At 41.6% G+C, this 15,511-nt stretch overlaps 1 long non-coding RNA gene across 3 annotated transcripts in view; it reads right to left on the bottom strand.

The window, feature by feature from the left end:
* Nucleotides 1–15,511, bottom strand: part of LOC133767603 (uncharacterized) — a 371,079-nt gene that overhangs the window by 276,207 nt on the left and 79,361 nt on the right. The gene's annotated exons all lie outside the window — the stretch shown is intronic.

Raw genomic sequence — 15,511 nt, 5'->3', positions numbered from 1 at the left:
GAACATATGAGATTATTTTTAAAAATTTATAGAAAATGTACATATGGTCATAAGCAAGGGAAATAAAGGGGTTTGTTATTTGTTGTGAAGCAAAGATACAGTCACCTGTTCAGTTTTCTCTGTCACCTAAATATTAAAATTATATTCTATTGTAAATAAGAACTATTTTGTTTTCAGTAGAGAAGCCTAAGAGTGCTTAATACTTTTCTTTTCAACCTGGCCTTTCTGATATAAAAAAAGATAAAAAGGATGAAAAATTTCTTAAAGTAGCAGCAAGTCAGTCTAATGATTTATGCACGTTTGCAGTCTTTATTTCTCCCAAGAGGATACAATGGCTTCTTTCTTCATTTTCCCCTTACTCTTCACTATCATGTACAGACCCCAACAGAGCAACCAGCCCAAAAGACAGCAGAAAAGAAGGATTTTGTCAGAGAGGTTCAAGAGAGTACAGCCCCTTTCTTTTTTCTTTTTAAGCTTTATTTATTTATTTGAAAGGCAGAGTTATAAGGGGAAAGACAGAGAGAGAGAGAAATAGAGAGAGAAAATGAGACCTTCCATCTGCTGATTTACCCCCCAAATGGCAGCAACAGCCAGGGCTGGGTGAGGCTGAAAACAAGAACCTAGAACTCCATCTGTTTCTCCCACATGGTGGCAGGGACCCAACTCCTTGGGCCATCGTCCCCAGCTTTACAAGGCACATTAGCAGGGAGCTGGATTGGAAGTGGAGCAGCCAGGAGTTGAACTGGTGCCCATATGGCTTGCTGGCATTGCAGGCTGTAGCTTAACCTGCTATGCCATAGTGCCAGTCCCTACATCCTCTTTCTTGCATGCCTCAACAACCCAGATGTCCTTGTCTCTGCTTGGGCCAAAATTATTCACGTATAAATGCTTTTAGTTTTCTTTTTAGTCCTACCCTAGTGTGAGTTTGCCAGGGCTCCCATAATGCAGTACCACACACTGGGTGGCTTGACAAGGAAAATGTTTTTCTTCTTAGTTCTGGAGGCTGGGAAGTCCAAGAAGAAAGTATCAGCAGAGCTAGGTTCTTCTAAGGGCCTCTCTCCTTGATTTACAGATGATCATCTCTGCCTACATCTTCATACGGTCCTCTTCTATGTGTGCCTGGGTCTAAATTCCCTCTTCCATCCAAGTCAACTTTGATGGAGGCCCACCCTAATGACCTCATTTTACCTCCATCACCCTTTTATTTTTTTCAAAAGATGTATTTCTTTATTTGTAAGTCAGAGTCACAAAGAGCAGGAGAGACAAAGAAAGAGAGATATTCCAGCCATTGGTTTACTCTCCAGATAGCCACAATGACCAGTGCTGTGCCAGGCTAAAGCCAGGAGCCAAGAGTTCCACTGCTTTTTCCAGGACATCAGCAAGGACGTAGATAGGAAGTGGAGCTGCCAGGACTTGAACCAACACCCCTATGGAATGACAGTGTTGAAGGTGGCAGCTTTATCTGCTATACCACAACACTGGCCTGTTCATCACCTCTTAAAAGTCACACAATACAGAATTGAGGATTGAACTTTCATGTGTGAATCTGGGGGAAAACAATTCAGCCTACAACACTTCCTTACAGAAACGAAGAGGGAAAATGGGTAGATAAAGGACACAGGACTCCAAGGGAGCGGAGTGGAACAAAAGAATTCTTGTGTTTAGGGAAAAATGATGTTCTGGGGCCGGGAACAACATGAGGAGAGAAGGAACAGAAGAATGGGCCATTTTCTCACTAGACACTAGGGACACTGTGCCTTGGCCTTATAGACTTTTCAACAGTCTGCAAAAACTCCTGAGAGCTCAAATTCAATAGGTTCCAAATATGAAAAGAAAATAAAGATAATAACAACTAATAGTAATGTAATATCTAATGAACTGGACATCTTGCCTCTCGCCTTATCATTTCATCTGCCAAAGTGTCACCTACTATCTTTGTAAAACACAGATCCAATAAGGGCAGTTACATGCTCTACTTGCTCCTCCCTATTTACAGGATGAAGATTCCAGTTGTTGGGAGGGCATAAAACACCACATTTTATTTTTTGCACACTCAACACTGAATCATAGCACCCTCCTCATTCTTCTCCAAGCACACATATTCTCTCCTGCCTCTGTGCCCTTGAACTTGGTGCTTCTTCCAAGAAAACCCTTTACCTCTTGAATGTGTCAGTAAAAACCCTTCATCTTTCAAATCCCAGCTGCAATGTCCCCGCTGCTGTAAAGTCTTCACTCTGACGCCATGGTCACCACCTTTCTGTGTTCCAGAACACATTTTTAAATATATAATCTAAATAATTATTGGATTAGAATTAGAATTTTTCAAACTTGTGCAAACTCTACACTTGCTCAAGACTTTAATCTCCCCATACCACAATAATCACTTGTAGAAGCAATGTTTATGGTGCCACCCCAGAGAATATTAGAGCAGGCAAGTAGCTTAGATAATATTTAACTCAGTCCTGTCAATCCAGGACTCAGAGGAAAAGAAACCAATTTATTGATCCAACCACCTCCACATATGTATCCCTTCTTCAATTTTCACATAAAATATACATCTCAGATATTGTGAATTTTTCAATTAAGAAAATATGCTTTAGAGGGGTTAATATCTTCCATAATCACACAGGCTTCAAACCCTGTCCTGCTCATAGCAAAGCCCATGTCTTTCCAATACATCTCTCACCTCTTTTTCCTCCTCAATTACTATGCAGAGATAATAAAAACTTCCACTACCAATGTCACATTCGACTTTTCAATTAATCTTGATTTCTATCCTATTTGAAAAGAGGTTATAGGACTTGAGAGAAGTAAGGATTTGAATAAAGTTGTGATAGTTGCAAAGAAAATGGACAACAGGGGGCAAGAGAGAAGACAGGTTTGGAACCACATAGACGTGAGATCAATTCCTAACTTCACATTTGACTTGGAGTGTCATCCTGACCTAATTCCTAAATGGCCAAGAGTGAGGGTACCCAACAAGACCATGATGAATATCAATTGTAGTTATTTTTATAGGCACCTAGCACCTATAATAGTGGTTCTATCAACACTATTTTCCTGATTTTTTTCTTGAAATCTGAGCACACTGACTCCACCAGCCATATTTCCTAGGTAAGCAGAAAATGTATCATATCTTATAGATGAAATAAGGTCGGTGAAAACAGAGTGGGAGTTTGGCTCAGCAGCTTCGGTCACTGCTCGGGATGCCCACAAGGAGTGCCTGGTTCAAATTTTGTCTCCTCCATTTTGATCCAGCTTCCTTCTAAATCTGTATCCAGGAAGATAGTAGATGATGGCGTAAGTACTTGGGTCCCTGCTACCACATGGGAGACCCAGTGGAGTTCCAGGCTCCAGGCTTCAGTATGACCCAGCCCTGGCTTTGTGGGCATTTGGGGAACAAACCAGCATATGGAAGATCTTTCCTTGTCTTTCTATCTGTTGTCTCTCTTCTCCCCTCCCCCATGTCTTTCTTTCTTTCTTTTTTTTTTTTTTTTTTTTTACAGGCAGAGTTAGTGACAGTGAAAGAGAGAGAGACAAAGAGAAAGGTCTTCCTTCTGTTGGTTCACCCCCTAAATGGCCGCTACAGCCAACGCGCTGCGCTGATACGAAGCCAGGAGCCAGGTGCTTCCTCCTGGTCTCCCATGCGGGTGCAGGGCCCAAGCACTTGGGCCATCCTCCACTGCTTTTCTGGGCCACAGCAGAGAGCTGGACTGGAAGAGGAGCAACCAGGACAGAATCCGGTGCCCCGACCGGGACTAGAACCCAGGGTGCCAGTGCCATAGGTGGAGGATTAGCCTAGTGAGTCACAGCGCCGGCCTCTCACATGTCTTTCAAATAATATTAAAATAATTTTTTTAAATATAAAAATTTTTCCTACTATATGTATTTTAAAATGATCCTCTTATGTAGATTTGAATTTCATTTTGTAACAGAGAAGACCATGCATTCTCAAAGAAGTTTGAACTATAATTTGAATATTCATAATAGATGAGAGAAGCAGCAACTTGTCCTTGTGTAGTTGGTAAAACACCGAAAGGCCAGCTATCAACAAGCGAAGGGTATTGCTAATACCACAGGTCTTTATAGAAAGGAATGAGAAATAGGTAAATATCCTAGATGGATGGATGGATGGAAAGATGGACATGACATCAGATAACCTAAACTGCAGCTGAATAGTTCTGATCAAGAAGGAAAACTTGAAGTGGTGCTGTGGTGGAGTGGGTGATGCTGCCACCTACAGCACTTACATTCCTCATGAGCATTGGTCCGATTTCTAGCTACTCTACTTTCAATCCTGCTGCCAGCTAATGTGCCTGGAAAAGCAGCAGAAAATTGCCCAAGTGCTTGTGTCCCTATCAGCCTTGTGGGAGACCAGATGGAGTTCATGGCTCCTGGCTTCTAGCTTTAGCCTGACCCAGCCCTGGCTGTTGTGGGCATTTGGGGAATGAACCAGCAGACAGAAGATCTTAATATCTATCTATCTCTATCCTTCCTTCCTCCCTCCCTCTCTATCCTTCTAACTTACTAACTAATAAATACACAAATATTTTAAAAAGAAAAAGTAACTTCTACCTGAAACTTTCCCAGAAAAGTCATAGAAAATATATAATAGCCCTTCCATCCACAGATTCACAGAAAAATGGTCAATAACTTGAAAATGACCAATACCAATAATATGCCCATCAACACTCTCAGAAAACAGCCAATTGCTCTTACGACAGAAGGATAATAGAATTTGATAATTCCAAGTAGCAAAGGAACTGCTAAAATGCACAGAATTTCCCAGAACTCATGTATTCAAGTTTTCAAATAAATGCTTTATCATTTTGTCATGTAAAATGTCACTCATTTTCATGGTAGCCACTTCTATACTATTTGCTTACGCAAGTTTAATATCTTTAAAGCAGTAGACTAACAAGAGTGTGGGAAATGTTCCCCCAGCTCCCTTCTTGTTATCCAAAAGCAGAAAAGAAAGTTATGGAAAAAAAATCACAGTTCTCTATAAAAAGAAATGGCAAATAAATGTAGATCGTGGATGGATGGATGGATATGGACACGGCACCAGGTAAGCTATAACTGAATGATAAAACAGAGGTTAAGTAAACTGGGTAGAAAGTTTTCTGCAATTCTGAGCAGAAAGGCATGGCCAGTCAAACCAGGGAATCAAACTGAAAACTACATGTCCATGATCTTCTCATGCCAATACTAATGGAAGAGATTAGCTTGGCATAAAGCAAAAATTCTGCTTGATTTTCCCATTTTCTTTTTCTCCTTTTTCCTTTATATACCATTCTCTTCTCCTTCTCCTTCTTCCTCATCATGTCTTTTTTTGCTATCCTTTTCTCTTTCCTTTCTGTCTCCTATTTTTAAAAAACTTTCATCAGTTTTCCTTTATTTGTCAATTTTTGCCTTTCAAAGGGGCAACTGGATCTCCATGCAATGCCACAGACTCAAAAAACTAAAAATGTGCCAGCTACTGGGGAAAAAAAGCACTGAAGAATTCTTATTCCACAAATGGCAGACAGTAGACCCTCCTCTAGGAAAAGCAGCACTCAAATCCTCCACCAAGTAGAACCAACTACGTAACCTTCCATCAATGAAAACAGTGTTCCTATCTTGTTACACTGGTGGTTGGCTTCTCAAAGAATTTCTAAGTGCATTCATTAGGAGCTGCAGTCTTGGGTTTTTCCACCCTCAAAATAATAATTAACAACTAATGTTTTCCATTATTGAATGGAAATTTATGTGCCTTAAGATGCTCAACCAGAAAAGGACAATCACTAATGAAAGATGCTTTGAAAGGCATCTGTTATAAAGATTGTGATAAAGTGCTGCTTAGGGGTCTTCCAAGTCTGGAAATGTATCTATTGCCTCACACCTCATGAAACCTACACAATAACAAGAGCAGAGCAGACAGTGCAAATGTCACCCAAACTGACATGTAAGAGGGCATTTATCCATTGACCATTGGGATATGTTCCAGATTTCCAGATGCCTTGTCACCTGTTCTATTTCACCTGAATAATATATTTAAGTATTATTTTACAGTGACTGAGAAAGCATCAATGAACAGCGGTGATGAAAATGCGGACTTGAAGCGTAAACAGAAATCAAAGCTTTCCAGTGCAATGGAGTTGAGGAATTTGAGTGCAGGACCCAGCGATCATTTTCCCCAGTCAGAACGAAAACTGCTGGGCTGAAACTAATGAGATTGTGAAATTCTCTGGTGATGTTGATGACATTTCACCCCATCCAAAGATTAACTCAGTGAATGGTGTAACAAAAAGAATGTGACTTGAGGACATGCCTCACAAATACTGAAATGCAGTGTTTTCAAATAGATTAATCCTAACAGTGAGGGTAAACATAAGTCCAATTAACAGAAAGAAGTTAATCCAGAAGATCCTCTTGATTAGATTGGCCATTACATGCAAAACGTCACAATGGCCATCAGAAAAGGAATCTCCTAAATGAACAATGAGTAAGGGTGTTAGAAGTAAATTGGTTTACTCAAAGAGCCTAGTGAATAATATAGTCCTCAGTGAGAGGACATGATGGGGTGTCTTTAAGGGCTTCTAAAAGTTGAACCAAGGATGGGAAATAGCTTTTGCAGCTTCTTCCTTACATTTCTACCACCCCAATGGCAATTTATCCTCTCTCCTATATCCTACAGTCAGGAACAATCCAGAACCCATGACACAGAGGAAACAATCATCACCCCAAGGATTGCACCAATCAAATCTGCTCTGGTATTAACCTCAGGTAAATAGGCCTATAATAGCAGGAAGTGAGTATGTTTCCATTACATATAAAAATTAGTAGAGCACTTAAATAAACATTATTCTAGAATAAAGTTAGATAGTTCTTAATGTACATCAATGGGTGAGGGAATGAGGGCAGATAAAAGCCAAGGGAGAAGACTATAAAATGAAGAAAAATGGGGTCAGCATTGTATAGCAGGTCAAGCTGCCAGCTGTGATGCCAGCATTCCATATGAGCTCTGGTTCATGTCCCAGCTGCTCCACTTCCAATCCAGCTCCTTGTTAATGGCCTGGGAAAAGTAGCAGAAAATGGTACAAGAGTTTGGGTCCCTGACACCCACATGGGAGACCCAGCTGAAGCTCCTGGCTTTGTCCTGGCTAGCCCTGCCTGGCTGTTACAGCCATCTGGGGAGTAAACCAGTAGATGGAAGCTTGATATCTCTCTCTCACCCTGTAACTCTTTCAAATAAAGTAAATAAATCTTCCAAAAAAAGAAAATGAAAAAGAAGAATACCTAATCATGAAAACAGAATACTACATTCAAGTTCAGAGGAACAAATACTTTGGTTGTTTTATAAAAATGATGAATATGAAGGATATTTGAGCCAATGAAAATATCAAAGATGACAAAAAATAAAGCATTCGGCAATGAAATTACAAGAAGTTTCCAATCTGAAACTAAGTATTGGCTCCAAGGTAATTTGATAGACAACTCCATAGAGTTCAGAATATATGTTCCCATAGAAACAGTGTTGAAAATATAAATTAAGTTCCAAGATTATCTGTGAATTCTATTTAAACCAAATAGGTAGCCAAAACACTATTAATCTGTATTGTGCTTCTGTAGGAAAAAAAAAAAAAGAAAGAAAGAAAGAAAACTATTACATTGGAAAAAGAATTAGTTATAAGAAGATGAGAAAACTGAAAAAAAAAATTACTTAGAGCTCCTGATAAGTGGTTGTAGGGAATATCAAGGAGTTTCGAAGGTACCAGATACTTTTTAAGTCTAATTTCACCTCTTTCTTCTCTAGGTACACCCCCTTAGTGATCCAATCCGGTTTGTGACTTCATATACACCTGTATACTGAGAGGTCTCAAATTTCTAACTCCAGCTCAGATCCCTCCCCTGAGAGGCAGTCTAGCACATATAATGGCTTCTGATCTGACAGAAACCTCCAACCCAACTTGGCCCATGCTGAATTCCCCATCTTCCCACCCCGCACCAAGTCGGCCCCTCCCAGCCTCTCCTCTGTGTCAGTTCATGGCAGCCCTCTCCTCCCCGGGCTGCCTCTTCATTCTTCTTACGCTGTCAGTCCAATCCTTAGCATATCCCATCAGCTCTACCTTGAACCATACCTCCAGAGTCCTGCTATGACCCCTCACCTTCCCTGTTCCTACCACCCTGAGCCAGCACAGCACAATCCTAGTGACACTCCTGAAGATTCCTCCTAGGTGACACCCCTGACTCACTCGCGCCTCCATTCTTCACACAGCAGCCAGAGAAATCCTGTTCAATTGTGAGTAAGATCATTTCTCTCCTCTGCTGAGAACCCTCCAACCAGTCCCATCTCTCTCAGCGCAACACAAACATGCTCACATTGCCCTAGGAGCCCAGGAGGCCCCAGTGCCCTGGACCTCATCCCCAAGCTCTCTGAGCTTACTGCTTATTATTTTCCTCACTGGCCCCTTTACTCTTCCATAAACTCCAGTTCTGATGCTTTCTCACAGTCTTTGGTCCTGTTGTTCCCATGAAATGTTTTCTCTAGGGACATTTGTAGTTAACTCCTACGCTGCACATTTGGTGAGACATCACCTCCTTGGACCTTTGACGGCCAGCACATCATTTTTAAAAATTTAATCTCTGTTGCAAAATTTTGGGTACCCCATCACTTTTTTTTGTCTTAGTCATTATGACCATTTAACACACTAGTCATTTTACTTTTGTTTACCATCTCCCCTATTTTAGAAAGTAACCTCCATGCAGGCAATGGCTTTGCCCTCCAGGACGAAGAGCCAATGTAGGCACATAGTAGGCCTTCAACTATTTGTTGAATTAACTGAATGAATCAATGAAATAAATATTTGTTGAATAAATGAATGGTTCTCCTTTTTTTAATTCACAAGTGTTCTGTTGGCACTGGTCTTTCCCCTATCACCCATCACAGAAATACATTCTTTTCCGATGACTGATGAAGAGAAAATTCAAAGGCAATAAATTCATACTTACACTCTCCATTTTGAGTCTTGTCACTCTCCAATCAATTGTCCACCCAATTCCAAAGCTCAAACCTGCTGAAGCCATATCTGTGGAATGTCATGACTTTGAAAATGAAGCCCAGCATTTCATCTAGCTTATAAGACCCTCATGGGTCTACGTAGCTTCCTCATGAGTTAAGTGCACCTCTGACAGGGAGGAAATGAAGTAGTGGAGAGGTTTAGACTCAGGCTGTTGGTGGTGGATCAGAGTAGCTTGCTGACTGTTGGGATTACTTTATAAGTTGATCACCTGCTGTTGCTGCATACAAGGAGATCCCTAAGTTGCTGTTCATTACTCATAAAGTCCTTGCACATCTTAAGACTCTTGTGCAGGGGGATTATTTCATTTTACTAAGTCTTACACAAAACCCTAGAATAAAACAATGTCTTTTTAGAGAAGCTGTTCTACTGAAGGAAATAGGCACTGGTTATGTGTAAAGATCAAGCCCTGACCATGTTCCCCCTCGCTCTGGCATGGTCCCTGAAGTCCCCTTGAGCTACCCCTGCTAGCAAGATGCCAAGACACAAGAGTGACAAGCAGCCTCACCACTGCCAACACGGAAGAAGAAAGCCTTTCCAAACAGCCACCTCGATCAGTTCTTGTTCTAAAAATTGCCCAAGTAACTGAAATGCACTCTGCCGTCCTCCCCTGTGTAGTGTGTGACAACAGCAACATCTCCAAGTGGCCGCAAACAACGAGACAAGAAAGCTGTGGGCATCTGCCTGGTGCAGGAGATGGAACGTTATGCAGGTTCCTGTAGGATGATTGGCTCTCCAGGGAGTAATTGGGATTTGGCGCACTTCTTCCTGGCGCTACCCCGGTGTCTCTGCCAAAGGATTCTGAGAAAAGGTTTGTTGTTTCAGCTTCAAAATTGCATTTTAGACCGGCTCTTTGAATAGAGTGCATGTAGGGACAAATGGCACAAAGGTTTAGCCAGTGGTGTTTGTATTCATGTCCCGCCTCAGAGCCCGAGGTCCAAGACAGGTTTATTTTTCAGGAGTCTAATAAGAAAATATTAAAAAAAAAAAAAATTTCAAAGTGGAGCTTCTAACAGCCAGAAAGCATAGTTTTTCAGATACTCGGATGAAGGAGCTTCAAAGGAGGCTGTGGAGGTTTCTTTGTTATGCTGTTTGCGGGTGGCCAAGCTTCTTTTCAGATTAAGAAAGGATGCCCTGTCAATTTGGAAGACCCAATGTGTGCCAGATAAACCCAACCTGAAGTACCGTGCACTTGGAGGAGGGCTATGGCCAGTACAAATGGAATCGTGTCTCAAATCGGCAGCGAAACACAGATCTGAGCACAAATCAATGATTAATTCCTGATTTTTGAAACTTTCTCCAGTGCCCTCCCCTTCTTCTACTCCCCGGCAACAGGAGCCAGCTCCTTGGAGGCCGAGGGGGCCGAGGAAGCCTGTTAGAATGAATGGCGAGGCATTCCTGTCTGCAACCTACTGTGACTTTGGGAGAACCAAGAAAAAGGATCAGAGCTATTTCTGGGGTACTATTATATTCAGCTTATTTCAAGACAGAATTAATGACAATGGTTCTGAATAGCCCTTCATTCTGTCTGGGACTAGTAAAGGATAAATGACTATTTGTGACTGTACCACATACCCCTTTCTGTCTCTCCTTCTCTCTGTCACAGTGCTGCAATGTGTGCATGCCACCACACACACGGATCACACATACACCATACACACACCAAACCCAAACAAATCACACACAAGCCAACAAGAGATGCCACACATACTTACCACATGCAAACACCTACATAACACGCAAACTGTACATATAATTCCACACACATGCACATAGCACATGGATATACCACACATAAATACAAGGGTACTTCCAAAAGTTTGAGGGACATGGAGTTCAGTTTCTATGAACCTGAAGAACTCTCCTACACATACCACATAAACACATCATATACACATATGCATGAAACATACACCCGACACTGCCCAGGGATACCACATATAAATTCACCACACACTTTCATACACCATTTCAAATTCAAATGCACAACCCAAATGCAAATAGACACACATATACATCCTAAATATCCATACATCACAAACATATGTAGACATAATGTGCATAAACATATTCCATACCCACAAGTGCATACCCCCTACCATCTCCCCATGCATGCCAGGTTACCTCAAAGAGTTTGTGGAAAATGGAATTAAATGTTTATTTTCATGCAAAAATGTTTTAAATCCATTTATATGAAGGGTCTTCAAAAAATTCATGAAAATATGCTATGAAAAACTACGCATGAATTTCAACATTGATTGTACTAAAATAAACACCTTTTAATTCCATTTTCCACAAACTTTTTGAAGTACCTTCATATACATATCACCTACAAATTTTCCATACATACATATATCACATACTCATTCATTGCATATGCATATAAACCACATAAGCACATTTTCATACACATATACACATACATACTACATACAGCCACATAACACACACACATGCAAATGCACATATACACATCACATTTACCAACTACATACAAATATACACCATACACATCATATACCCGTATGTCCCACAAATACAAACCACACAAACATACCCTATATAGATACATCATGATACCACACAACACACATAGGTACACTCAGATATACACACCCTCAAACCACTTACAAATACACATCACACACATACAAACCATAATGCAACAGCACACAACACACGTGCACACATCACATACAAATTCAACTTCATCTTCTAGCAGAGATTCTACACAAGGGAATTAGGACTCTGGGCGCCAGGGTGGGAGTTGGGTCGAACCTGAGTTTCTTGATTTTACTTTTGTAATTTTAATTTGGAAATCAGGTTCAGGTCTTTCAACATACTCTGTGAACCAAAACCTACCAGCAGCTACTGGCTCACATTTCTTCACTGCCTTTTATGTTGAGGTAATGTACCAGTAGAGAAAGTTTAGAAAAATGAAGATATTTTAATTTTTTCCATAATATCAATCTTTACAGTACTTTTTAAAGCAGTTATTAATTTCAAAGTATTGTTCAGTGCCAGTGTTGTGGCACTGCCTACAGTGCCAGCATCCCATATGTGCGGCTGATTCGAGTCCTGGCTGCCCCTCTTCCAATCCATCTCTTTGCTATGACCTAGGAAAGCAGTGAAAGGTGGCCCAAGTCCTTGGGCCCCTGCACCCACATGGGAGACCAGGAGGAAGCTCCTGACTCCTGGCTTCTGATGGGCCCAGCTCCAGCTGTTGCAGCCATTTGGGGAGTGGATCAGTGGATAAAAGATCTCGCTCTCTGCCTCTGCAACTCTGCCTTTCAAATAAATAAATAAATCTTTTTTAAAAAGTATTGTTCAATCTGTAATCAATCATTTCTTTTTGTAAGATTTACTTATGTGTTTGAAAGTCAGTGTTACTGAGGGAGAGAGGGAGAGACAGAGAGCGGGATCTTCCATCTGCTGGTTCACTCCCCAGATGGCCACAACAGTCAGGGCTGGGCCAGGCCAAAGCCAGGAGTAAGAAGGTTCTTCTGGGTCTTCCACATGGGTGGCAGGGGCCCAAGGACTTGGACCACACTCTGCTGCTTTTCCCAGGCCATTAGCAGGGATTCAGATGGGAAACAAATCATTTCTGAGACACCCATCTTATTCCCTGACTTTCACAGACTGTTTCAAGACCTTAACACATGGAGACAATTACTGCAGGTGCTTGGTTCTGGGCCATTCAGTTTTCATGTAACAGCACTCAAAATTATACCTTTTACCCATAATGAATAATCCTAGAACCAGCAGATAGGGAGTGTGTTGATGTGAAAAGGATGAATCTCCATCTGACATAATGATTTCGAGTGCGAAGGGGATGATTGACCCAGATACGTGCTACAGGGAGGCAGTGTTCATGCTGATGGTTCATTGTGGTGGTTCTGAAGCCAGCCCACCAGGGAGAACCCACATGGCACTGACACGCGGCATGCCGGCCAGCCGGGTGTCCTCAAACAAGCCACTTAATCTCTGACCGTCGCTGTTTTACACCAGTCACATGAAAATATAGTTCATGGGATCAGAATGAGAATTACACTAGATAAAATGCTCATAATGGTGGCTGGCAAAAAACTAAGCTCACAATAATCTGCAGGTGCAATTAATAAGATAAGAGGATTTTGAGTTTCTTTTATCAGCAAGAATATTGAGATGTTCACGTTCATTAGGCATCTTTGCAAAGTGGCTTTGGCCTTCAACAATCCTGTATTAGGTGTTTTTATCTTGATTATTATCTTGATGTTGAGAGAAGTTACCATAACATTCCTTGCTCTGGGGAGCTGAGGTCCTGTCATTCCAGCTCACCCCTGCCTTCCTAGGCAGCTTCTTACCACCTCTGTGTCCTTCCCAAGGCACCAGTTCCGTGCCTCTGCAGCCATCAAAGAAGAGGAAGCTTGTGTTTCAGACAAAGGACAGGGCTGAGTCCACTGTGGCCTCTGGCAGCCCTCTCGCACAGGTGGGAAATGTGAAAATTGAACCAAGGGTGGAATAATTCCAAAACCCTCTTTCTTTCCATTCCTCTACTGTGTTAGCAAGTTCTGAAAAGCTTTTTCTAGTTACCTTACACAAGCATTATCCTACCTCTTAAGGGGCATGCTAATAATATTACTTCACTTTTAGAAAAATAGACTCAGTCTAGTGTGGAGTCACACTGTATCAGAATGATATGGGCGAAGGACCCAGGGCCATCATGGTGTGGAGATGTAAGCTCCACTCTAGAGGAGAGCCTTGCAGGTTGTATAGGTTCTGAACTATCCCATAAAATCATATTTGTCTCAAGATTATTCTGAAATATGGCAGTAATTCTACAAGACAAGAGAGATCTTTCTTGATGCCTTGTGCAGGAGGACAAAGGAAAATTTGAGAGAAGTGTACAGAAAGGAAGCAAGAGAAGAGAGGCGGGGAGGAACAAGGGAAATTGGGATGGGAGAGCTGGGCAAGAAAGACAGAAAGGACTCATTTCAACTCAAAAGCATTGCAAGGAAACAAAGATCCTGTATATCTATATGGTATATCCAAGGCTGTTGGGAAGGGAATCAACAAGTTCTGGAAGTTAACATGTCGACGAACTTCACCCAGCCTGAAAACACAGTACCAAAGCCTCTTCTTTCTTCTCTATCATTTAACCAACCCAGAGTGCAAACCTTGAAATATCAGGCCTCTTAGGGGAATAATGAGAGACCACTTCCTGGACGTCAAAAAGATAAGCTAAGAGCTGCCAGAGGTCATGGTGAGACATCGCCTCTCCTCCTTGGTCCAGCAAAGGGTTCTACGTCTTGCAGAGCTGCAGAAGCACAGGCCTGGTGAGAGCTTCAGGAGGGGAAAGGTGGTGAGAAGATTGCTAGGAAGGCCAGAGGGTCGCTGAGGTGACAGGACCAACTCCCAGCAGCACTGCAATCCCAGGCGGTGGGACCCTGGGACTCAGGTGCCTTCCCTGGCTCTGCAGACCACAGGCACTTCATGCTCTTATGTGTTAGGATGCTTGTCTTCATTTCCAGAGCCCCCAGGGCTCTTCCTGGGTACATTTTCCAATAAATAAGGTGAAATTGTAGTGACAGTTCCACATCCACACTTTTGGAAGAGAGGCACCGCTTTTTAGGAGTCAGGGAAAAAATAACATGGGGAAATATTGTTTAAATGATTAAAATACAGAGAAAGAGAGAGAGGAGAGAGGAGAGTAAGAGAGTACAAAGATTTAACCCTCTGGGCATGGAACTGGGCCAATAGTCAAAGAACAAGACTGCTGATAGCCAAGAAGGTAAGCTCACCGGCAGAACAGATAAGAGCTATTGTTTAGTTCTTCATTGTTCTCTGTTTTGACCTAAGACTGCCTCTCCTATCACTTTCTTCCTTGCCACAATCTCTCATTGTCAACATGGAGACTGCAGAAAATTGTTCATTCTTCGTAAGAGCAATGCACTCCCCTCCTTTGTCTTCTTTCTGGGGATTAGTAGTTCATGTTCCATCTACTGGAATGTTTTGCTTTATCTCATTCCTATAAGTGAAGTGGGAATGTCAATGCCGTAATTTAGAATTATTCTGTCCAATTCATCTTAAATGGATTTTGTTCTCACTGCAAAATTTATCTCTTGACCTCACTAACGATATTACTCAAGCTCACCTACAGGCCCGCAGTTGTCCTCTCTTCAGAGCTGAGGTTCTTCTAAACATAATGGAATGTGACAGCTTTTTGAATTAGCCTCTAGAAACTGTCACTTTTATGGCCAAATGGATTCCTTGTCCTTTTGGAAGCCAATCTCCACATTGTTTTATAATTTGTTTTACAGAAGGACTTAGAAATCTGACTTTTCTAAAGACATAACACTTGCTTATTGTTCCAGAACTGTCTTAGAGAGATTTATCACTGTTCTGCTATTTGTTTGAAACTTGAAGTCTAAAAATAACATCTAGTCTTCAGTTGAAAGCTTCAGTGCAGTGTT

This window comes from Lepus europaeus, chromosome 10 (genome assembly GCF_033115175.1).
Source record: "Lepus europaeus isolate LE1 chromosome 10, mLepTim1.pri, whole genome shotgun sequence".
Classification (NCBI taxonomy): domain Eukaryota; kingdom Metazoa; phylum Chordata; class Mammalia; order Lagomorpha; family Leporidae; genus Lepus; species Lepus europaeus.
Note: the sequence above shows the minus strand (reverse complement) of the source record. Positions and strands in the feature narration are given on the sequence as shown.